We start from the raw sequence: 26,114 nt of genomic DNA, 5'->3' as shown, positions 1-26,114 counted from the left end.
TGAAACATAGGCACGACGATACTCTAAGTAGTACGAGACTGCTAGGCTAATGTTATATAAATAGGTACTAGATACCAAAAATAAGGATATCGTAGTGACACACATCCGCATTTCGCGGACAAAAACTCCCCCTATGCAAAACCAATTCGAATCATGCCATTATAACTCGACCTACATTCTTTGTTCTTTTTTCAACCTCTTTTTTATTCTAGCGTAATCACATTAAGCCCGTTATCCATACACATTCAAGGTAGGTGAACCTGTTAGTGACTATGATCTCGATTTCAATTTTATCGCACTTACTTAGCAAATTTTTGCTTAAGTATCAACTGATTTTTTTTAAGAGTTTGTACCGTTGGGCTAAATGATCGGGTGAGGATCACCTAACCTAGAAGGGCCAAATCCTATCACAGATTTTATTCATTATATTTTTCATTTTTGTGTTTTTGCTTGAGATCATATACTTATTTGCATCGACTTCCTTGCTCATGTGTGTTTTAGGATGGTGTTGACTGCTAATATAAACTACTCAAGGGGTTACTTAAAGAAACTTAGAATTAAGGTCTTAACATAATGGTTATTCAAATCAATATTGCATACTTAGGGAATTTAGGGTGTTAGGATGGTACCGATATTATCGACACTTTCCCAAGTCTATCTACCAAAGCCTAAAAAGTAGAAACAAACTATACTAAAGGTGTGTCATACCATTGAATCAGAACAAAATTTTCATCATTGGGGGTCAAATCTAAGGGAATTTTCAAACAAAAGAAAAAAATTTATCATGCAATAGGACTCGACAACACATGTATGACTCAACCAAAAGCTAAAAATAACTAAGAAGGAAAACAAAACAGTAAATAATAGAAAAGCGGTAAAGCTCCTCCCCCACACTTGAACCAAACATTGTCTTCAATGTTTTAGTGCAAGGCGAAGAAAGGAGTAGTGAAACCTGGTAGAGTGGCTCAATATTGTCGGTCGCGGTCTCTATGTTGTGCAAAACCTCCTCTACCAAAATCAGGGTTGGGCACATGTTGCATGCACTCCCTCATACGTGCCACCTCCATACGCACTTCGTTCATATTCTCGATGAGGTCAGCTTTGTTGAGCTTCATCCGCTCAATAAAGTCAAGCTGAGTCTGTCTGATCTGATCAATGGAGACTCTCATCTCTAACTGTTGCATCCGAATGTTCCTAAGTAGGACATCGCAGTCCACCTCGGCATTCGTCCAGTGTCTAAGCTCACTTAGGACGTCATCAAGAACTGTCCTCATGGCGGTGTAGTCATACTCCTCACGGGGCTGATGTCCGAATGAGGTACCTTCAAAAGAGTTAAGAAAAGCAAGTGCGGTGTGTGTATGAGTGCCAGTGTAGGGAGCATCTTGGTCCATGTGATCAGGCTCGGGGGTGTTAAGATCAAAAGTCCAGTTAACTCTCATTCGCACATTAATACGTGCAACGCAAGGTAAAGTAACTCCCCTAACCTCTCGGTTACTAACATTAAGAAATACCTGCGCATGTTTATTTTTAATGAGGCGCATGCTACAACAGTAATCAAGGTCGACAAACGGAGTCTCTAACGGCTCAAGCGTAGCCAACTCCGTGCCTACGTTTAAAGTAAGGGCTATGGATTTGATTAGCCCTCCGACACAAATAGGACCTCCAGTCCAAACATAGGTGGACTGGAAGTATGCGAGTAGGAATGGTGTCAAGTTAACTTTTGTTCCAAATAATGCACAATAAATAAGAAATAGGTCTTTAGAATTCACGTTGCCGGTATTCTCTCAACCAAAAATAGTACTGCCTAAAATATGGTGCAAATACCAAATGGTCGGGTTTTGAATAGCTGTAGCTTTTAGGCCTTCCCAGTCAGTGGTGGTTTTTCCCGTTAGTTGCTGCCAAAAGTCGAGAGCGTTGGATTCCAAATCGCTCTCTAAAGGGTGTTGGCATGAAAAATCATCCGCATGAGGGACCAAAAGTAAATCGGCCAATTGGTCTTGGTTAATAGCATAAGTTCTGTTGAACATCCTAAAATGTGTAGTGTCGGTGGTTCGGGATCCTCATATAGGAGTGGTGTACCAAAAAGAGCTCAAGAACTCGTAGGTAAGTCGGATAAATGTAGGACTAGTTAAAGTAAGAAAGTGAGACATACCTAAGTTGTTAAGCATCCAATGGACACTATCGAATAAACCCAAATCACGAAGAGAAGCATTGTTGGGGTACCGTGTTGCTAAGAAGTCCCTCTTAAAGAGCTTGTGGTATCTGCTGCTCTTATTTTCTCCATCAATTCCCTCAGCGAAAATAATCCCCATATAGTCCACATCTCCCCTTGGTCAAACAACTCTGGAGGCATTTTTTTAATGAAAAAGGAATGGTAAGAGAAGGTTATGGTATTTGGAGAAGAGAAGAGTGAATGGAAAGGATTGTGAGGTGGTTGTGAATTTATAGTGATTAGGAAGAAGTGGAGTAGTTGTGAGATGAAAAGTTTGAGTTAATAGTGTGTAGAGTAGGAAGTTCAAGGGTTTAAAATTAAAAGGGGTTTGACAAATGCGCGGGAGGGATAAGAAAAGGGAGGAAAACACTCTATTTTCCTGATATGGCGATCGTCATCAGGCTTATGGCGAATGCCATCTGGCTAAAATGATGGGACTTTTAAATTCGAAGTGAATGGCGAACGCCATTGACCTAAAATTCATAGTTTTGGCAGTTTCTAAAGATTAAAGTTGGTAAATCCTATTAAGGCTATAAAGCAGTAAATTAAAATTAATATCTATAATTAAAAAGCATGAAATTTATAATAATGAACATAATAAGCGATTAAATAAAACAATTGACTGAAATGCAAAGTACATTTATTAAACGTAGGTGTAACACAAGTTCATGTCGATATATTGATGGTAAAGTAGGCACAAACTGAAAAATAACAACAGAGGGAAAAATACCGACGACAATTAAAAATACTAAACTAGAAAGTTGCAATTAAAAATAAAAACAAACATAGAATAAATATAAAAATAAAAATAAAAATGAAAACAAATAAAAAGAAAAGATAAAGATTAAGGATCGTGGGTTGCCTTTCACGTAGCACTTCGTTTAGTGTCGGGAGCTCGACTACCGAACTTGTAAATTGGTTAGATCATTAGTTTTCCAAGGCTATTTATCGAGCCATCTTTCATATCCCTCACTTTTCCTTTTCTTTCCATTATAGATAGGTTCGTACCTTAGGTAAGGTGGGGGTGATTTCAACTCTTTTATAGGCATTTGGTGTTCTAGCTTATCATTGGTTTTTCTCTTTGACCCAGGATCCTCAAGTACAAGTGCATTGGTATGGATATTTTCCAATAGCTTCTCATACCTTTCAGATTTGGAGTATACCTTAACTTCCACAGACCTTTGCAGAAAAGGAATCAGTGATTTATAGGTAGGAGGAACAACACATAGTGCTTCCTTCTCTACCTCTTCAACAACCTCCCTTTTGGGTGGTGTCGGTGGATCTTTCTCAATCTCTACTCTTTTCTCACTTGAACCCTCCTCATTATCACTCTCCTTAGGATTTTCGATCGATTTTTCGCTGGTGGTTATTACAACATCCGTATGTTTCTCAGGAAAGGGTCCTAAAGGTGTTGTGCAAGCAGGGAGATTTGAGTCTCCAATGCCTCGCTATGAGTGGCGAGGAACTGGACCACAATGTTCAACTGCCTAAGGGTCTCATTTGTATATAGACTTTGTTTTCTAAACTCTTCATTCTAAAGAGTTTGTGTAGCCACAAAGTGTTCCATCATATATTCTATCCTAGAGCAAGTTTGCGTCGCAATGAAATCCTCCATTAATATTTCGAGGTCAGATTTATGGAAATCTTGCGATTCCTAAAAATACTGGGAGTGGTAATCGTAGAGAAAATTTGGGTGATACATAGTAATAGAAAAGAGAGTGCCTTAGTCTATACGGTGCAACAACGGAGTCACAATATTGACTAAATTAGTCCCCAACAACGGCGCCAAAAACTTGAAGAGCGATGGGTGTGTCTGTCGGATTATAACTGCAAGTGCACAACCTATCATGTAGTTTTAAAAGATTATCGAACCCACATGGACTGATGGTCAAACTAATGCTATCTATTGTTGCAGTGCAAAGCTAAGGCTAAAGATTATAAGGGTAGGAACGGAAACGAAACTACTAATTTCTAACGGTTTAAAAGTTATGATAACAAACGAGTCTGAAATATGGATTCCACATACCTATGGGATTAGGTAGAATTGGGCACTAAATATGATTCTATTGCGTTATGTCGAAAATACCGACTTAAAGAGCCCGTCTTACACTCTCGCACTATCGACAAAGATCACACCTCATAACCATAAAATTTTTCTCTCGCTCGCCCGTTCTAATTAGAAAGCGCATTTTGAAAGTAAAGGAGATCCTAAACAATGCCTAAAGCACTCTCGTTGTTTTTAGGATCGATGCCTAGTTTCCACTATCTGGTTCCTTCCTCACACTCTCGTGCTATCGGATTGAACCTTAACTTATCTCACACTCTCGTGCCAAAACAGTAAAACATACAATTGGAAATTAAAGTCATAATATAGTTAAATCATAAATCCATACCTATTATTTCTACCGAGTCCCGTCGATAACGACTGTCCTCATACGCCTGATTCATAATAAATTACCAAAGCATGATATTATTTGGGAACAACATAATTAAAACATTCAAAATTAAGAGCAACATGGCATACATGTAATTGAAACCGTAAGACATGCAAATATCAAAAGCAGTAAAAAGAACCTGAAATTGCTTAAAATAAAACTGCAATTAACTTGAACTTGAACTTGAATTAACTTAAAAATAAAATAACGGCAGACTTGTTCTTTGATCAAAGATTACAATGAATATGAAAACAGAACAAAACTAGAACAGGTGTGACAATCCCTCGATGTGAGTTATTGTCACTTTTACAGGTAATTTATGCTTAATTCTAAAAACTCGATTTGGTAGAGCTTCCACACAACTTGGATACCTTCCAAACTCTCCCACAATCCTATTTATAGAGGTTTTGAGACCTGATAACTCCCTTGGATCGTGCATGGAGAATGAAGGGAAAATAGAGGATAAAAAACGGTCCATAACTGCCCACTAGCGCAGTTCTGTTACTGCGTGATAATGGTGAACACCATTAGGGGAATGGCGAACGCCATCTTCTGGATGGCGAACGCCGTTCAGACAAAATGCATAAAATTGACTCTTTTGCTCCTTTCTAACTCCTATTTCGCTCCTTTTCCACGAGGCTTCCAAAACTTCAATGATATCGGATAACAACTGCAAAACAAATAAAATGGAAGTAAAAGACGATAAAATGCATAAAAACATAAACGGATATCATGTGAAATGAGCCAAAAAACACGATACGATTTCTCGTTATCAAGGATAAGAAACAAGACAGGTTTTAAATCCTAAGCTTAGGGTTCCTTCAGAAGCTCCAGGATAGACTTTAGATCAGAAACCACTTCCTATTTCTTAACAACCACGGAACTTAGTTGAGCATCCACTAATTCTTGATGAGTTGCAAGGTTGGAAATTTGAGAGCTCATATCTTTAATTTGTTTGCCCGTCTGAACTTGAGAACTAGTAACAGAAGATAATATTACCTCAAGCTGAGTCTTCCTCTGACTAGATGAAGCAACAACTTCTGATGAAAAAATTCTCATATTATGTATGACAGAGTCAACAGAGGATATGAAAGCGTCCCATCTTGCAACATAGGCTACAGAATCCGTGAAGGCATGCCTATTTAGGACAAGATCTCTGACCTTGAAGTAAAATCCATTTCTAAACTCTTATGTTTGGGAAAGGATTGGTATTGGAGTGTTTTGCTTAAGGTTAGAAACAGGTGAAGGTGAGTGAAAATGAGGGGTGGGGAAGGCTGCTAAATGAGAGGGGTATCTCTAGTCCTAGAGAATTGATTTGTTCCAACTTCTGCCACAGTAGCAGTATCTCGGACTGGAGATAAAGGGTGAGGTTCAGACTGGGGTTCAAGTTCAATCTCTAGTTGAGGTTTATCAGATACAACATATTCAGACTCAACAACAGGTTGACTCTGAGTTAGTTGTTCTGAAGGACTATAGGAGGGAAGGGGTCCGCCATGTAAGCTCACAGAGGTGAAACCAACATAGGTGTTTGAGTGGATTGGTCATCGGGTAATTCATTAGATAGATGCTTTATGAGAGTTTTTATCATAGTGAGATGTTTATGAATTTTTTGAAAATGATTTAGGTCAATTAATTCTAGGATGGTTGTGGGTTGAGTGGGGAAAATTGAAGGTTGGTGTGTTATGATAGCTAGGTTATTTGAAGAAAAGGGGAAGGTGTTTGTTCAGAGGATTCCAAGGATTAAGGGGTTGAGGATTTCCTAATTAATGAAGAAGAGTTCGGAGTTGAATTAAACAAAAGGTTAAGAGAGTCACATGAAGTAGCTTCAACAGTTATAGGCTTTTCAGTAGAGAATCCTTCTTCGATAGTATGATCCTTAACAATCAAGTCTCCATCAACACATCCCTTTCTAGCATCAACATTAGTTATACTAGATTCTGGGACCACCTCATAAGCAACAATATTAGAAGACACCTTATTATAAGCTTTAGATGCAAAATCTTGAGCGAGCTTAAAAACTTCATGTGCACTAGTCATTAAAGAAGGGTTTGAGCCCAGCTGCTCCCTCAACACAAAATATGTGTGTTGAGTGACTTCTCCAGCATTTTCCACAGACGCAACTACAAAAATTCGGGCACTGGCTATGACAGCAGATGACATAAAAGTGTCCACATGTTGTCTAGATTTTCTCTTTAGACGCACTTCTTCTTCCTTAACGTCATCTTTTTCAACTTGAAAAATTACTTTCCTTAGCTTCTTCTTTTTTAGAGCAGGTTCAAGAGCTTTTTCATTCATAAAATTTTGACCTAGAAGCTTCTTTTTAGCAGGCTTATGAGTGACAAGTTCTAGTTTTAGTAGGCATAATCTCATTTGAACAAACTAACTCCTCAACTTCCTTCTATAAGGCCTTTTGAGCATCACTTAGAAGCTTCTTCTTAGCAGGCTTCTAAGTGACAAGTTCTTTTTCTGAAGTAGATTGCGTCTTCTTCCCTTTTCTATTGTTAACATCATGAGCTCTATCTGGAATATCTTTCATAGTCAGAGTTATCCTAGTATCTTTCTTGACATTAAAAAAGTATAGTCCGATAAGTTCAGGACTATCTTCTGGAGTAAACATAGGAGTTGTCTGATCGTACCGAATTACACCGTATTTTTTACTCGAATTTCACATGTTTATTAGGACTTTATCTTTATTTTATTTGTATTATGCCCTCTTTTCTCTTGTTTTTAGATATTTAGCACTTTCGGACACTTTTGGAAGAAACGAAGCAAAAAGACCTAAAATTAGGGTTTTTCGGCGAAATTACACACATCGCGGCCGCTATAGGAGAAGCCATGAGTCACCAACCCTCAACCAGGAGGTAACCGCCTCGTTCCCATGATTCAGCCCATTTACACACATGGCGGGCGCCATCTTTGGAAATGACGTTCCCACTAAAGCCCACTAAAGGGAAGTTGGAGGGCACCCTGGTCTTTACAAACTACTGAGAATCTTAATAAATAGCTCATTTCATTTCGTTTTCTAGCATCCAACTTAGTTTTACAACACTAAGCATATAGTTTTCATTTGTAATAATGATAATCCTTCACATCGGGGGGTTATCGCACCATTGTGAGATTGAGTTGGGTCACTTCGAGTTATTGTCGTCTTTAGCTTCAGGAGTCGGAGGTTTATTTTTGTATCAGAATCAAAGCTTCCGTTTGGAGCAGATTCTTATTTATCGCTTTATTTATTTATTTCCCGCATCGCTTTTATTTTATTTACTTTCCTGCATCGCTTTTATTATATTTATTTCCCGCATCGGTTTTACTTTATTTATTTCCCGCATAGCTTTTATTTTATTTATTTCCCGCATCGCTTTTACTTTATTTACTTTCCCGCACTCGCTTTACTTTATTTATTTCCCGCACTTTACTCGCTCTCTACGCCTCACATTCTAACACAAACTTTTCATTATGATTAACACCGTTATGTCTGTTTGCGTTACCATGTCTGGCTAAATATTTTAAAGGTTAGAATGTAAGGATCGCGGTTAAAGTATTGTTTCACATATTGAAATCTGTAGAAATACTTTAAAGGCTGTTTTGATTTTTAACTTAAGTTTTCTAAAACAAACTTGGTTAGTTTTAATTACTCGAGGAGTGCGAAAGCACCCTGGCATAGTAACTAGGAATCTTTATCACTTTAAGGAAAAGCTATTTTTGAAACTGTTTTCGGACGCGTTGATAGGTTTAAAATCAGTAAAATCCTTAGGTAAACTTTCCAAATCAAAATCACTTTTCAACTAAGTCCATGAGTCTCATTTCTTAAAAATAGGTTTACTACTTTAGCGTTCTGCGAACCTTTTATATGTGACAATAAAAGGCCTTAATTTAAGGGTAAACTCGGTTCTGAATACGCGAAAGCGACAATTCCCGTTAAATGGATTCTTTTCAAGAGTAGAAAATTTTGCCTCATAAGTAGTTCTATTTAGACAATAAAAACATCGCTTAACTGATGTGAATTACATTCGACCTGTCTTTACCTGCATTTATTATTTACCGTTATTTTACAAACCAAATATCTCTTTTATACCGCCTTAGATAAACACCGTAACGATAGTATTCGATAGATTGACGATTGGTCTCTGTGGGATTGATATTCTTTTATATTACTTTGACGTTATTCATGCACTTGCGAATCACAGCGATCAAGTTTTTTGCACCGTTACCGGGGACCAACTTCGTCAAATTTCGTACCCTGTTGTTACACCATATAGACTAAGGCATTTTTATCCGGTAAATGCGAGGAACCCGTAGTACCAGAAATTTAGTAGATCCTTTAGCGGAACCCGAACGTTATACTCGTACACGCCTCTTACTCATCGGAATTAAGAAAGTTATGGCCGAGAATCGCGATAGGCAACCTCTTAAGGAATTCTCCCAACCCTCTGATGAGGAACCTAGTTCGAGTATAGTAAACCCCCTTATACTTGCTAACAACTTCGAACTAAAACCGTCTTTGTTGCAATTAGTACAACAAAACCAATACGCGGGTCTCGCTACTGAGAACTCGAATCAACATTTAAAAGTTTTTATCCAACTAGCCAACACCTTTAAATCTAACGGCGCTTCACCTGATGCGATCCGTTTAAGATTATTTCCTTTCTCCCTCAGGGATAGAGCACGTTCATGGCTAGATTCACTTCCAGTTAATTCAATAACTATCTAGGAAGACCTTATGAGAGTATTCCTTGCTAGATTTTCCCCCATAGTAAGACTGCTGTTCTTCGAAACCAAATAACTAGATTTGCTCAAAACCAAGGAGAATCGCTTTTCGAAGCTTGGGAGAGATATAAAGAGCTATTGAGAGTCTGCCCACACCATGGCCTAGAGCAATGGCTGATCATTCACACCTTTTACAATGGACTCCATTATAATACCAAGATGAGCATCGACGCTACCGCAGGTGGCGCGCTGATGAACAAACCTTATCCAGAAGCTTGTGACCTAATTGAGGATATGACCCAAAACCATTATCAATGGGGAACTGAACGAGCATCAATAGAGAAAAAGGATACCCAAGGTGGAATACATGAGGTAAGCTCTCTAGACATGATGCAGGCAAAAATGGGTGCTTTAGCCCTTAGGATCGAACATATGTCTACAAACACTAATACCGTAGCAGTAGTCCACACAGAGTGCGAACTCTGTGGATCTAAAGGATACGAATCGGCGGAGTGTAACCTTTTAAACGAACTGAATACCGACCAAGTGAATTACGCCCAAGGGAACCCATTTTCAAACACTTATAACCCTGGATAGAAGAATCACCCAAATTTCTCTTATAGAAACCAGAACCCTATCCAAAATAATGCACCTCAGAGACCGCAAGGTTATCAAGCCCAAAAACCAAACCAACCTATGCAAGTTGTTCCCCAAGAGTCTAACCTTGAGAAGATCATGGAAAGCTTTATATCGGGCCATACTCAGCAAAATAAAGAATTCCTAAACCAAAACATTCACCTAAACAAACTTATAACGCAATTAGGAACCAAGGTTGATCAGATAATCACTCACAACAAGATGCTTGAAACCCAGATCTCACAGGTAGCACAAAACCAAGCCCCACAAACTACACCTGGAGGCCAATTTCCTGGACAACCTCAACCGAACCCGAGGGCAAGCTAATGCTATCTCATTACGAACTGGAACCGCTTACGAAGGGCCTCAGAACCCAACAATGAGTGAGTCCAAATCTTCTAAAGAGAACGTGCCTACCAACCAAGAAGAGGAACTAGAGGAACCTGAGAAACAAACCAACCAAGAAGGTGAAGCCAAGGAGAAAACTTACAAACCACCGCCCCCGTACAAACCACCAATCCCATATCCACAAAGACTTAAACAAACCAAAGTCAATAACCAATATCAAAAATTTATAAAAGTGATAGAAAAGCTTCATGTAGAGATACCTTTCATAGAAGCTATCACCCAAATTTTGTATTATGCCAAATTTCTCAAAGACATGTTAACCAACAAGCGTAGGATCGACGATCCAAAACCCTTGGAATGCAACTTCATTTCTGAGGATAAACTTGCAAAGAAGGAGAAAGACCCTGGTAGTTTTTCTATACCTTGCAAATTGGGAAACCATATGATCGACAAAGCTTTCCTAGACTTAGGCGCTAGTGTAAGTTTAATGCCCTTAGCTGTATGTAAGAGATTAAACCTAGGAGAATTGCAACCAACTAAGATGTCTCTTCAATTAGCCGATAGGTCTGTTGAGTATCCTGTAGGCATTTTAGAAGACATCCCGGTTAGGATCGGTCAACTTTATATCCCAACAGACTTTATGGTCATGGATATCAAAGAAGACGAAGATATCCCTATTCTTTTAGGTAGACCATTCTTATCAACAGCCGGAGCTATAATAGATGTCAAAAGAGGGGAATTAACCTTCGAAGTAGGGGACGAAAAGATCGAGTTCATTCTTTCGAAATTCCTGATGGCACCAATTATAGAAGACGCATGTTATGCGATCAATATCATAGATGAGTACATAAGAGAATTTGATCAGGGAGAACCTAAGGTCGAACCATTTTCAAACCCGAATGAAAAGGATGACGAGTTTGAGGAAACAGAACCTCTCACTAACGAATGTCTGGATCTTACCCAGACCCTTCACCTAATTCTCAAAAACCAGCCCAAGAACTTAAGGAACTACCCAAGAACCTAAGATATGAGTTCCTGGATGAAGAAATGAACCGACCAGTAATAGTTAGTGCCACCTTAAACCAAGATGAGACGAATCGACTCTTGAACGTTTTAAGAAAATACCCCTCTGCCTTAGGGTACAACATCTCTGATTTAAAAGGTATTAGCCCATCCGTGTGCATGCACCGGATCTCACTAGAGGAGGATTCAAAACCTTCCAGAGAACATCAGAGGCGAATTAACCCTGTGATGAGCGAGGTACTGAAGAAGGAAGTCCTTAAACTACTGGAAGCTGGTATAATCTATCAGATCTCTGATAGTAAATGGGTAAGTCCTGTACATGTGGTACCCAAGAAGGGAGGTATCACAGTTGTGCAAAACGAAAAGGGAGAGCATGTCGCTAAATGCATAGAAGGCGGATGGCGTATGTGCATAGATTATAGGAAGCTCAATAAGGCAACTAGGAAATACCATTTCCCCCTTCCATTCATGGATCAAATGCTGGAGCGTCTTGCCAGACACTCTTACTTTTGTTATCTTGATGGATATTCTGGATTTTTTCAAATACCCATACACCCCGAGGATCAAGAGAAAACAACCTTTACCTATCCCTACGGAACGTTTGCTTACAGACGAATTCCGTTTGGACTGTGTAATGTTCCAGCTACTTTCCAACGTTGTATGATGTCAATCTTCGCAGATTATCTCAACGGAATATGGAAATATTCATGGATGACTTCTCAGTGTGTGGATTAGACTTTGAAGACTGCCTTATTAACCTTGAGAAAATCCTAGAGAGATGCGTAGAAGTCAACCTAGTATTAAACTGGGAGAAGTGCCACTTTATGGTCAAAGAAGGCATAGTGTTAGGACACATAATATCTGAAAGAGGCATTGAGGTCGATAAAGCAAAAATAGAAGTTATAGAAAACCTTAAACCTCCTAAGAGAGTTAGAGAAATCCGTAGTTTCCTTGGACACGCCGGTTTCTACCGACGCTTTATAAAAGACTTCTCTAAAATAACAAAACCCTTGACCGGCCTTCCGATGAAAGACATCGAATTCATTTTCGATGAGAAATGCATCAAAGCCTTTAACCAGTTAAAACAAGCACTAATCTCAGCACCCATTCTACAAACCTCAGATTGGACTAAACCCTTCGAAATAATGGGTGATGCTAGCTATTTCGCTATAGGAGTTGTTTTAGGGAAGAGAAAAGATAAGAAACTACACGCAATATATTACGCTAGTAGAACCCTAGACGCCGCTCAATTAAATTATACAACAACTTAGAAGGAACTTTTAGCTGTAGTCTTTGCAATCGATAAATTTAGGTCTTATCTTGTACGAAATCTAAGATTATAGTCTATACAGACCATGCAGCTATCTGTTACCTTCTGAGCAAAAAGGATGCAAAACCTAGATTACTCAGGTGGATCCTTTTGCTATAAGAATTCGATTTAGACATTAGAGACAAAAAAGGAACAGAAAACGTAGTTGCTGACCATCTTTCCAGATTAGAGCATTTAAAGCCAGATCATTTACCCATAAATGATGACTTCACTTATGACAGACTAGTAGCTAAGATAGATACCACTCCCCTTGAACCTGATAGAGACAACCTTGGGACGATTTTAGAAATTAGCAAAGTACCATGGTACGCTGATTTCGTGAACTATCTAGCCACTGATATCATACCACCTGACCTAAACTATCAACAGAAGAAGAAGTTTTTTAAGGATATAAGACACTTCTATTAGGACGAACCACTCCTTTTCAAAAGAGGGACTGATAACATACTTCGACGTTATGTCCCGGAAGAAGAAGTCAGAAACATCATGGAACATTGTCATTCTTCACCTTATGGTGGACATTCAAGCACATCTAAGACATACGCTAAGATCCTTCAAGCTGGTCTTTATTGGCCGACATTATGGCGTGATGTCCATGCTTATATTGTCCGATGTGACCGGGCCAGCGCGCTTGAAACATCTTAAGACGTGATGAAATGCCTTTGAAGAACATTCAAGAAGTAGAACTATTTGACGTTTGGGGTATAGATTTCATGGGACCTTTTCCATCTTCATTGGGAAACAAGTACATTTTGGTAGCAGTTGACTATGTGTCCAAGTGGATAGAAGTTATAGCCGCACCCACTAACGACACAAGAGTTGTCATCAAGATGTTCAAGAACAATATCTTTCCCAAATTTGGAGTTCCACGACTTGTCATAAGCAATGGTGGATCACATTTTATATCCAGAATATTTAACAAGCTCCTAAGGAAATATGGAGTGAAACACAGAGTAGAAACACCATATCACCCCCAGACTAATGGTCAAGTGGAAGTATCCAACAGAGAGATTAAGTAGATCTTGGAGAAAATTGTATCAATATCTAGAAAAGATTGGTCTGAAAAGCTAACAGAAGCACCGTGGGCTTACAGAACTGCTTACAAGACCCCCATTGGAACTACACCGTACCAGTTGGTCTACGGGAAGTCATTCAACTTACCTTTTGAACTCAAGCACAAGGCATATTGGGCCATCAAGACCCTAAACTTGGATTACTTAGCATCTGGCAAGAAACGAGTCCTTGATATTCACAAATTGAAGGAACTTCGCCAGAATGCTTACGAAAATGCCGTTATATACAAGGAGAGAACCAAAGCTTGGCACGACAAGAGGATCGTGAAAAAGGAATTCAATATCGGAGACTCTGTTCTTCTCTTCAATTCGAGATTACGTCTTTTTCCAGGTAAGCTGCATTCGAGATGGACAGGCCCCTTTGAGGTGTCCAAAATCCTGAAATCTGGAGCAGTCGAAATCTGAAACAACTCATGCAATCCATTCGTGGTAAACGGACAAAGATTGAAGCCATACCAAGGAGGTGACATACCCACAGAATGTCATGACCAGACTCTGACCGACCCTCTAGTTCCTACCTCTAACATATAAAGTTCGAATCATCAAGCTAACGACGTTAAACAAGCACTGCATGAGAGGCAACCCATGACTTCTTTTCCTTTACTTTTTTTTAGTTTATATTTATTTGTTTTATATGTATGTATATCTATGTGGAGAATACTAGTTATAATATTTGTGATTTCAGGTGTCCTCTATTTCTAATCTAACTTTTCAGTAATGGAGAATATTGACACCATGCCAGTAATCTTCCGTGACCCAGTCCAAGAGCAGCATTACAACATGCTTTCACAACATGCGATGATGCCTACTAGATATCCCGACTCGAGTTGCATGGAGGCATTGGGCATTGAGCTTAGTGTCAGGCACTTATGCAATTAGTTACAATGGGACGAATATACAGACGCTATGCACGTGACTTACTGGAACCTGACTTTGGAGTTCCTGACCTCGCTTGTCTACGAGCCTTATGTTGGTCACACCAGCGATGGATGATACATTAACTTCAGATTGTTTGGGGTAGAATATACCTTCAACCACAAGCGTTTCGGCGACTTGCTTGGTTTCTAGACTGCCTATGATGCTTCGTCCGAGCTCCCCATGAGCTACTTTTTGAGCCGAGACGTCGAGATGTTCTGGAGCGATATCATATATGGAAGTAGTTCTGACCCCTCAACCCAGATCTCCAAAATAATTCACAACCCTGCTTTCCGATACTTCTAGATGATCATTGCCCACACCTTCCCGGGGAAGAGTGACCCTGATGCGCATGTGAGTGCCGAAGAGATCTTCTTCATGTACTGCACTACTCAGTCACGCCCTGTAGACTATGGAGCTTTCTTGATCAAGAGCTTACACCTTACTGCTCGCTCTGCTGCGAGCCCCATTCATGTCGGAAGCACTGTGACCCACATAGCCTCAGCCTTGGGACTCGATAGGAGACTGTCTCACCTGACACCTTATTGCAGCTACACCTTGATGGATGTTGATTTTTGCCTGGACCGTGGTCTGATGAGGAGATCCTCTTTCCATCCGGATCAATACAGACTATTAATTAAGGGTGAGACCATTCACTACTTCACTTTACCTGACCCTTAGGTGACTTGTGTCATTGATCAGGCCAATTGGGTCTACGCCATAGAAGGGTAGGGAGAGACTGTAGATGCGCCGAAGATTGCACCGATCAAAATTAAAGTTTGTACCAACAATCCTAATCTCCATACTCCAAGCATGCAATCCGAATTGGTTAGGCTTCGCATGGAGATAGCCGAGCTTCGCCAGGAGTTTGCTGATGTTGCCCTGCAGGTCAAGGTAGCAGTTGCCTCTCACGACACCGAGACTGATATGCTGCATGACGAGATCGCCGATCTCCGACGCCAGATCGCAGAGATTCGAGGCTACGAGGTCGAAGAAACTCCACTATATCCCGAGCGTTGATTCCATCATGGACCGAGAAATACCGTTTGAATTTCCCTATTTCTGTTCTCGTATTTATTATTCATGCCTATTTCTATCATTTCCTATGACATTATGCTTGCTTTATTTCCTAAGATTTTAGGACTCGTGAATTATTATTGACTCTTCTCACACGTGTGTGTGTGTGTGTGTATATATATATATATATATATATATATATATATATATATATATATATATATTATATATATATATATATATATATATATATATATATATATATATATATATATATATATATATATATATATATATATATATATATTATAATTATTATGGTTTTTTATGTCCATTATTTTATTTTGTATTATTTTGTTTTGTTTAATTTAATTTTGTTTTGCTTTATTTTGTTTTATTTTTATTTTTGTTTTATTTTATTTTATTTTATCAAGCTTAAAATAAAAAAATAAAAAAAATAAACAGCATTCGTGGATACCTATATACACCCCCCACTACGAAAATGAAGACGAGAAGGACTAAGGCCCAAGAAGCAAAACAACATAGCCGGCCCAAACCATTTCCGAAGAGATGGCGGGCGCCATGAGCTCCATGGCGGGCGCCATGACGTAACAGTCAGATTTACCTTTTCCACTATTAATACCTTCTTCAACCCTTCAAAACCTATTCTCTTCTTCTCCAAACTCTACCAAATTCATAAGAATTTCCAATTTTCTCACTTTCACTACAAACCAACAATTTTCCATCTTCACTTCTCCAACCCTCCACCAAAAATCGATTAAATTCCATTTTTTCCTTTCTTTTCTATATTTACAAATTTTTCTCAACAACCTTCATTAATGGCCGGAATGGAGTTTAATGACATCACTCTTCGTCAAGGAAAGCGCGGTGAGCGACAAAACAAGATTTTGCAAGGATTGCAAACTCGGAAGATCCTCTCTACCAGGTATGTCGACGAAGACTGTTTATACACTCTAGGCATATATCATAATATATTCCACATGCTAGACAATTTAGGATTACACGATATTTTTGCTAGCAAAGCGACCACCTACGATAGGCTCACTAGGGAATTTTTAAGTTCCCTGATCTACACTGTCCATCCCGGCACTGCTAGCACGGTAGGTACCGTTTATTTTAGGATGTTTAATGTAGAATACGAGTACACTACCGATGCTTTAGCGGGATTGCTCGGAATGCCTTATGGTGATGGTGCTATTTGTGAGACGCCCTTAGATTCCGAATGGGCAATCGAGGCATTTACTTTTTGGAACCGATTATCTAATGTGAATGTCACTTCCTTTGAGGGAATTTTGGCTTCTAACATCCATAACCCGGCCATACGTATTTTTAGATACCTTTTGGCATGTACTATATTTAGCCGGGAAAATTCTAACAAAGTAAATGCCCTAGAATTGCTATTTTTACAGGGGTGCCTTACTAATCGCAGGATCAATCCTGTTCCTTTCATGTTGGCCCATATGTCTGCCATCCTTAAGAAAGGAGGAACCATCTCTTTCAGTGGTTTAATTACCTTCATCGCTAGAGCGTTGAATCTACACATTGAGTTAGCGACCTTGGAACCCATCCCTCACCGCACCATTAACTTGAAGTTTTTGAAAGATATGAAATTATGCAAGGTGCGGCGAGAAGGTGGTTTCTATCTTATGATACATGGTACAGTTGTATCCAGCGTTATCCTACCTTGCTCTCAGCATACGGATGTGCGACATGCGAGGAATTGGACATACGATCTTGATACTCCACCATTTACCGGTCATGTGCCACCTAACGTTCCTATGGACGAAGGGCAAGTAGCCGATGATGAGTATGACCGGCGCGACCAGTCGCCAGCTCATGATATTCTTGATGCATCACCTGCATACACCGCACCTTCTTCCTCTAACCCTTTTGCAGGTACCACTCCCGGTTTCTACATCACCGAGGAGATGTGGCGCGAGCACATGGCTCGTGAGGAAAGGCGTGACACCCTCCTGAACACCATAAACCAACAACTGTCAGACAATATGAGTTTTATGGTAGCTTCCCAGCAGCGTAGTGAGCGAGCACATCGGACTGTCACCGAGTCTTTACTTGCGATCACCAATGAGCAGCAACGTATGCAACAGTCTAATGAGCGTCACTTCGCTCTCATCGAGGCCAACCAAGGAGCTCTCCTAGGTCGCTCTCGCCAGCTGCAGGAAGGACTTAGTACTCGATCCAGACGTCGTCGACCCAGGCATCCTGACCAGGACGGTGACGGTACCGGTGCTCACCCCTAGATCTCTCTCTCTCTCTCTCTCTCTCTCTCTCTCTCTCTCTCTCTCTCTCTCTCTCTCTCTCGTCCAGGTTACTCCTACCCTATCTCACATCGAAACATTGAGGACAATGTTTGGTTTAAGTGTGGGAGGAGATTTTATCGCTTTTCATCTTTCCTTTATTTTTATTGCTTTCCTTTACTTTTATTGCTTTTTATCGCTTTCCTTTACTTTTAGTATGTTTTGTTTATTTTAGTTGCTTGTTTTTTCCCTTTCAATAAAATAACATGTGTCTGACGAGTCATCTGTGTAAGTGTATTCTTATTTCCCCCATTTCTTTAACCTTACCAAAAAAATTTAGCCAAGAAAACAGTACATCTTGAACATTCAGGCTACAGGACAGGTTTCTAATAGGATGTAAAAGACTTGGGAAAACTTTTTCAAAAATCGGTATTGTCTTAACACCTTAGGCTTCATGAGTATAAGAGTCGATCCTGATACCCCAGATGTTATAGCCCTAGTTTTTGTTCCAAATAGGTCCTTAAGTAGTTTATCCTAGCAGTCAGCTCCGGCTTAAGCATGCTCTACGTAAGGGACCGATGAAAATAAGTGAATGATCACAGAAATCCCTACTTTGTTCCCAAACCGCATGAAAATCCGGGCTAGGTGACTCTCACACGGTCATTTAACCCAGCAAAAATAAAAACATATGCGGAACATGCAGGAGAAAAATAAAAAATTAATAATAATAAGCGTATTTGTTTGTTGGTTCAGAGGTATCTGGTACTGAACTTGGTAGGGTGGATCACAATCCAATCCCCCACAACTGCAAATTGGGTCGAATAAAGGGGTTACACCAACTTATGTACCGGAGCCCCATGCTTAGAAAAATAAAATAAAAAACCTATTTGCTTGTCAGTTCATAGGTATCTGGTGCTGAACTTGGTAGGGTGGATTATGATCCAATCCCCCACGACCGCAAATTGGGTTAAATAAGAGGGTTACACCAACTTATGTACCAGAGCCCCATGCTTAAGATCATAATCACTAACCAGTCACTTTAATATGAGTATGTATAGATAACGGGCTTAATGTGATTGCACTTGAATGAAAAGGACCTTAGGAAAACAAAAAGAAGCCTTAGGTATGGTGGGATAATAAGGATTGATTTGTATAGAAACGAAGCCTACAACGCAATTGGGGGAAGTGTCACTACAATACCCTTAGTTCGACACGTTAGTACCTATCGATACATTCCTTTAATGAACTCGTAAGTCTTTTTGCCTCGAATGAACTCTAGTTGATACTGATTTTCTTGCATAAACTATAAAGAGTTTTGCTTGAGGACAAGCAAAGGTTTAAGTGTGGGAGAGTTTATCTTTATTTTATTTTTGACTCGAATTACACCGTATTTTTGACTCGAATTTCACATGTTTATTAGGACTTTATCTTTATTTTATTTGTATTATGCCCTCTTTTCTCTTATTTTCAGATATTTAGCACTTTCTGACACTTTTGGAAGAAAAGAAGCAAAAAGACCTAAAATTAGGGTTTTTCGGCAAAATTACACACATGGCGTTGCACATGGCAGCCGCTATAGGAGAAGCCATGAGTCACCAGCCGTAAACCAGGAGGTAACCGCCATGTTCCCATGATTCACCCCATTTACACACATGGCGGGTGCCATGAAGGGATGGCGGGCGCCATCTTTGGAAATCACGTTCCCACTAAAGCCCACTAAAGGGAAGTTGGAGGGCACCATGGTCTTTACAAACTGCTGAGAATCTCTATAAATAGCTCATTTCATTTCGTTTTCTAGCATCCAACTTAGTTTTACAACACTAAGCATATAATTTTCATTTGTAATAGCGATAATCCGTCACATCGGGGGGTTATCGCACCATTATGAGATTGAGTTGGGTCACTTCGAGTTGCTGTCGTCTTTAGCTTCAGGAGTCGGAGGTTTATTTTTGTATCATAATCAAAGCTTCCGTTTGGAGCAGGTTCTTATTTATCGCTTTATTAATTTATTTCCCGCATCGCTTTTACTTTATTTACTTTCCCGCATCGCTTTTATTTAATTTATTTCTCGCATCGCTTTTACTTTATTTATTTCCCGCATCGCTTTTATTTTATTTATTTCCCGCATCACTTTTACTTTATTTACTTTCCCGCACTCGCTTTACTTTATTTATTTCCCGCACTTTACTCGCTCTCTACGCCTCACATTCTAAAACAAACTTTTCATTATGATTAACACCGTTATGTCTGTTTGCATTACCATGTCTGGCTAAATCTTTTAAAGGTTAGAATGTAAGGATCACGGTTAAAGTAATGTTTCACATATTGAAATCTATAGAAATACTTTAAAGGCTGTTTTGATTTTTAACTTAAGTTTTCTAAAACAAACTTGGTTAGTTTTAATTATTCGAGGAATGCGAAAGCACCCTGACATAGTAACTAGGAATCTTTATCACTTTAAGGAAAAGCTATTTTTGAAACTGTTTTCGGACGCGTTGATAGGTTTAAAATCAGTAAACTCCTTAGGTAAACTTTCCAAATCAAAATCACTTTTCAACTAAGTCTATGAGTCTCATTTCCTAAAAATAGGTTTACTATTTTAGCATTCTGCGCACCTTTTATATGTGACAATAAAAAGCCTTAATTTAAGGGTAAACTCGGTTCTAAATACGCGGAAGCAACAGTTCCCTTTAAATGGATTCTTTTCAAGAGTAGAAAATATTGCCTCATAAGTAGTTCTATTTAGACAATCGAAACATCGCTTAACTGACGTGAATTACATTCGACCTGTCTTTACCTGCATTTATTATTTACCGTTATTTTACAAACCAAATATCTCTTTTATACCGCCTTAGATAAACACTGTAACGATAGTATTCGATAGATTGACGATTGGTCTCTGTGGGATCGATATTCTTTTATATTACTTTGACGCTATTCGTGCACTTACGAATCACAGCGATCATTGTCTATGTATACTCTACTGTCATCTTTTCTTATTTTGATAGGGTTTGGAATCATGTCAACTTTTTTTTTCTTGATGACCTTCATGTTTCCCAGAACAATTGTTGAGAGAATATTACCGTAGAAGACTTCTAGGTCTGGAGTAGCATTTAACTATTCCCAAACATCAATCAGTTTGCACTGATAAAAGAGCTCAGAGAGTAACCTAGCATAAGGAACACTCTTTTTATTGTGCTTCTGAGATACCTGATTGACTTACAAAGATGATGAAAGATGTAAGCAGAGAGATTCAATGGCTGATCATTGATCATAAACCATCGAAAGTGTTTAGTATCCCATAAAATCTGATCAGAACTGCCTTCTCCAGGAACCAAGCTACTTATGATAATCTTGAAGAGGATTCTGAGTTGAAGATGCAGATTCTTCACCTTTTTATAATCATTTTGATTCTTAAAAAGATTTTATTTGATCTCAGAGGAAAACTTTGTTCCATCCATTGAGTTGTGTTTCACAATACCAGTATTCTCAACACCAATTAGCTGGGCAATATTGTCTTGGGTGATTGCAATATCAATACCAATAATTGCATACCTAATTTTAGTGCATTTAAACTCCTTTAAACCTGTTTCAACCCTTGATTTCCCTTTCAGACTCTTGTCATTTAACACAACATTTCTTTCTTCAGCCAACGCAGCAAAATCATCATACACTTCAATGCTAACCCAAAATTCCTTGACAAGAAGAGGATATGTTGGACCATTTAGAATGTCAAACCAGTTCATCTAGCCTTGATTTTCAAAAGGATCATTCAGAGGATACCCATTTGCATAAAAACTCTTGAATCCACTAGTTGCTCAATGATTAGTTTCAGATCTTCTTCTCTAAGTGATAAGATCTAGGTTTGATCTTAATACTTGCACCATAATCATCATTAAGAGGAATTTGACGAGAAGAAGAGGATGCCATGAACAAGTTTAGGATTTTTCAAAGGTTTTTCAAAAAAACAAAAAGTGTAGGAGAGAGTGAAGGTAAATGTGTGAAGAGATAAGTCATGAAGTGATTTAAAGAAAAAGAGTTTAAATGCTGATTACAGTTTTAATAGAAACAAAAAGTAATTAACAACGTTAATGACAAAGAAGTTGATAACACATAATTAAAGAGTTTTTCACATCAATACCCATTACTTAAACAACTACTACACATGCAAGATGATTATCAAACATGTCGAATTTTAAGTGGGACATGTGTCAAAAGAAGACAAAAATGTTTTCCATAAAAATTCTATCTAAAGAAAATAATCCACTCCCGAGTCTCAGAGTGTGAAGTATTTCATAAGCCAGTTTTCAATATAGGCAATTTCCTAGACTCTGGCTGAAGCTACTTCTGATGAACATCTAAATTTGACAATGTATTCAGAATCAGAAGCAAGCACAATTCTATAAAAAAATGAAGTTTTAAATCAATGTGCTTGGTTCTAGAATGTTGAATTGGATTTATTTGTTAAACAAATAGCAGTAATAAAAGAAAATGTTTCCACAAATCTGATAATCTACCAACAAAGCATTAGGTCTATAAGTTGTTTAAATAGATTAAGATCCAGTCATACCTCTATACAACTTCTAAAGGAGTTTTAACTTTTGATTTACCAGCTTCTGGAGAGACTTCAGATATAAAAAAAGTTTTAACTGGATTTTGATATTTTTCTCCAAGCTTTTCTTGAGAAGCTTTTGGTCTATGATAGTTCTTGTGAAATTGCATTATTCCAACAATGCCCTTCTGAAAACCATTAGGATTCTTTTCATACACCATATCAACTTTATAAACTTCAGAGATGGATTAAGAATTTAAAGCGTCAACTTTTGATTGAACATCACCAGTCTTTCAATACCAGTAATCTTGCCTTACTAGTTTCTTCTAGATTCCATATTTATTTCCTAGTTTAGAGTTAGGATTTAGAATATAGGCTTTTTCTTATTGTAAGTTGTAAGCAACCACTATCCTGGAACAAAGATTGTTGCTTTTTTTTCCAGCATATCTGCAATCTCATTCTTTGGTACCCATACTTTTATGGGCCCTCTAGTGTTAGTTATGACGGGCCTTCTATTATTTTGGGCCTTAGCTTTGTAATAAGGCTTTGGATTATTCAAGACTTTATATTTTGAAGTTTGTTGTCTTGAATGACTCATACTCTTTGATTCTGGAGCTTTTAGAACCCTGTAACATGATATCTTAGGTTCTAACTTCTTCAGAACCTTTGATTTTGATGTTTCAGATTCTGATTCTTTTAGAACCTTTCACTTTAGAGTCAATAGTTCTGATTTTATCAAGACCTTTGATCTTGGTATCTCAGGTTCTAATTTTTCAGAACCTCTGATTCTTCAGTTATAGGTTCTATTTGGTTTGAACCCTTTGCTTTACTAGCAGACACAAAATGAGAGTTCAACCCTTTTTTAGTAGAGCTTGAAGAAGAAGGATATGATGGTTTCATCAAGATTTTAGTCTTTGGATTAGAAGGTTTTTAAAGATAACTAATACCCTCTGCTTTGCTTCTACTTACACCATAGATCATGGATGCAAGTTTGGTTCTATTAAAGCCATATATGACAAACTCTTGAAGAGATACTTCGTACTTATCAAGAGGTTTGTCATACATGTCTTTTATTAAAGTAATCAGATCTTTTCAAGTTTTTCAATCTTATCTTTAGAGAAGTTTAGTTCATCTCTTATAAGACCATATTGCTTCTTTATAATGTTCATATGTTTGGCTTTTTGTTGACATTTATCCATAAGATCTTGACATATAGTAATTAAATCAAATTTAGAGAGTTTAGGAAATACCTCTCATGTATCCTCTGAATCTGAGTTAGAACCAACTTCTGATTCTACATCTAAGAATGTTGAAGCAATCAAAGCTAGGTTGGCTTCTTCTTTACTCTTGTCAGCTTCTTCTTTGTTATAAAATTCATCCCATGTTTCCTTGAGACTTTTCTTGAATTTACTTATGAATTTATTCTTCTGGAAGTTTTCCTTTTTGGCTTTTTCCTTCTGAAGATCGGGACAATCATCAATGAAATAATCAGGCTTCTGAAAGTTGAAGCAAACTTTTTGATCGTCCTTGTTTTCTCAAGAGCTTAATCCTTTGAAACCATATCTTTTACCAGATAACCTCCTGTTTTTGTTGGCAAGATACTGAAATCTTTTTATGATGAATGTCGTTTCATCATCATCATAATCTTCATCAAAAGCTTCATCATGAGTGGCTTCTTTGTGCTCCCAAGTCTGAGAATATTTCTTAGACCTCCCAATAGATTTCAAAGCCAAAGACGTTGATTTCTTGATTGGTTCTTCATATCCATTGAGTTATAACTCATGACTTTCAAGACTGATATTGTTCAGGTCTTTTGCTTCCTTAATAGTTGTCCCATTTGGTTTGTATCTGACAGGAAGACTCCTAGGTGGTGTAACATTTATTTAGAATATGAAGCACAAACACAATATTTGAAACCTCAAAAACATGGTTTCAATACTCTCATCATTTTCCATTTTGAACATTTCATATTGTTGAACCAATAGATTTGCCTTAGCTTCTTTGACTTGTTGATTCCCTTTATAAGTGGAACATAAAGATTCAAAGATGGTTTTGGCAGTTTATTTTTCAGTGATCTTTATGTACTCTGAGTGGGATAGAGATTCCACCAAAATACCCCTCACTTTATGATGCTTTCTATAAACCTTTTTTTGAGCAGGTGTGAGATTCTTTCTATAAGTCACCATAACTACTCCATCAACTTCAAAGTTGATTTCATCTTCAAGAATATCCCATAACTCATCATCAAGCCCTATGATATGGGTGTATATTTTGCTTTTCCACCAATCAAACTCAGTAGAGTTACCACTGAATGTTGGTGGTCTAGCAATATAATTGTCTTTATCATATGTACTTTGATCATGGTTATTATTACCACGAGAAGTACCACCATAAGGACTAGTTATTTCAGGATCATTAGACACAATGGAAGATGTATTTTTCCTTGGGACCTTTTATGTACCACTATTAAGTGTTTAACACATACTGTGCTATGATGCCAACTGAAGGTGAGAAAAATACACAAGAAGGGGGTTGAATTATGTATGTTAATTCTTTTTGCCTTATGAAAAAAGAAAATTTAAAATCTGATCTCAAAGTTGTTAGCATCAGAATGAATAATATTCAGAAGAAAGAAGTAAACAGCAAGAAGTAGAAAAGTAAAAAAAATGTTCGATACAATCTTTGATCTCCACTTTCATTATACTTATCTTGAATCTTGAATTAATTTGGATGTTGGAGTGCAAACCATACAGGTCAACTCCGCATCATTGTAAAGGAGACCAGAGCCACCGTTCAAGATCACCAGTTACCCACCATCTCTATTTTTGATTTATGAGCATCTACTTCTGGTTTTTAAACTGATTAGTGACATTGTCTGTGGGAATCGACTTTTGATTCCCACGAGTTCTACAAAAATCATGTTCACTTCACAACACCATCGAACAAACTCAGATGTGTGTATCTGATATGGACTTAACACATCTTTGTGATTTCGATACGACTCAAGTACACTCTATGTCTGATCGTGTATCCGATACATACTTAATGCATTTATGAGATTCTAATGCGGCTTAAAAGCACCTCCTGCATGATTGCATATCTGATACATACTTAACGCATATATGCTATTATGATATAGCTTAAATGCACCACTTTCATGAATGTGTATCCGATACAGGTTTAACGTACTTATGTGATTTTGATATGACTCAAACGCACACCTCATATGACTCCTCATTTGAGGCATATTAAACGCATTTTTGGGTAGATGACGTACCCCCTACCAGATCTATCCAATCCATTGGCATAAGTGGAGGAGGGAGGAGGATCCTACCCTTGTTCGGGGAACGGTCCCCGTGACGTGGAGCATGATACAAAGTACGACTACATGACGATGACTTAGCTGATCCCATACCTCTCCCTAGGGAAGGCATGAAATTCACTAAACGCAACATACAAATCTGTATACTACTACAACGAGCTTTAAATACAACGAACAAATTTAACAACAAAAAATGGAAGCTAACATTTTTCAATGCACCAATTTGAGAAAGTAGGAAAATTCCAGAGGCACATTTGTCATTTAT

General features: G+C 38.2%; 1 non-coding gene across 1 annotated transcript; it reads right to left on the bottom strand.

The window, feature by feature from the left end:
* Positions 1 to 9,411: 9,411 nt before the first annotated feature.
* LOC127099871 (small nucleolar RNA R71) lies at positions 9,412 to 9,518 on the bottom strand. The gene has a single exon (XR_007794336.1). It is a non-coding gene; the product is annotated as a small nucleolar RNA R71 (small nucleolar RNA).
* Positions 9,519 to 26,114: the final 16,596 nt, after the last annotated feature.

Source organism: Lathyrus oleraceus, chromosome 6 (genome assembly GCF_024323335.1).
Source record: "Lathyrus oleraceus cultivar Zhongwan6 chromosome 6, CAAS_Psat_ZW6_1.0, whole genome shotgun sequence".
In the NCBI taxonomy this organism is placed as follows: Eukaryota; Viridiplantae; Streptophyta; class Magnoliopsida; order Fabales; family Fabaceae; genus Lathyrus; species Lathyrus oleraceus.
The sequence above is the reverse complement of the archived record's forward strand: the minus strand, read 5'-3'. Positions and strand labels throughout refer to the sequence as shown.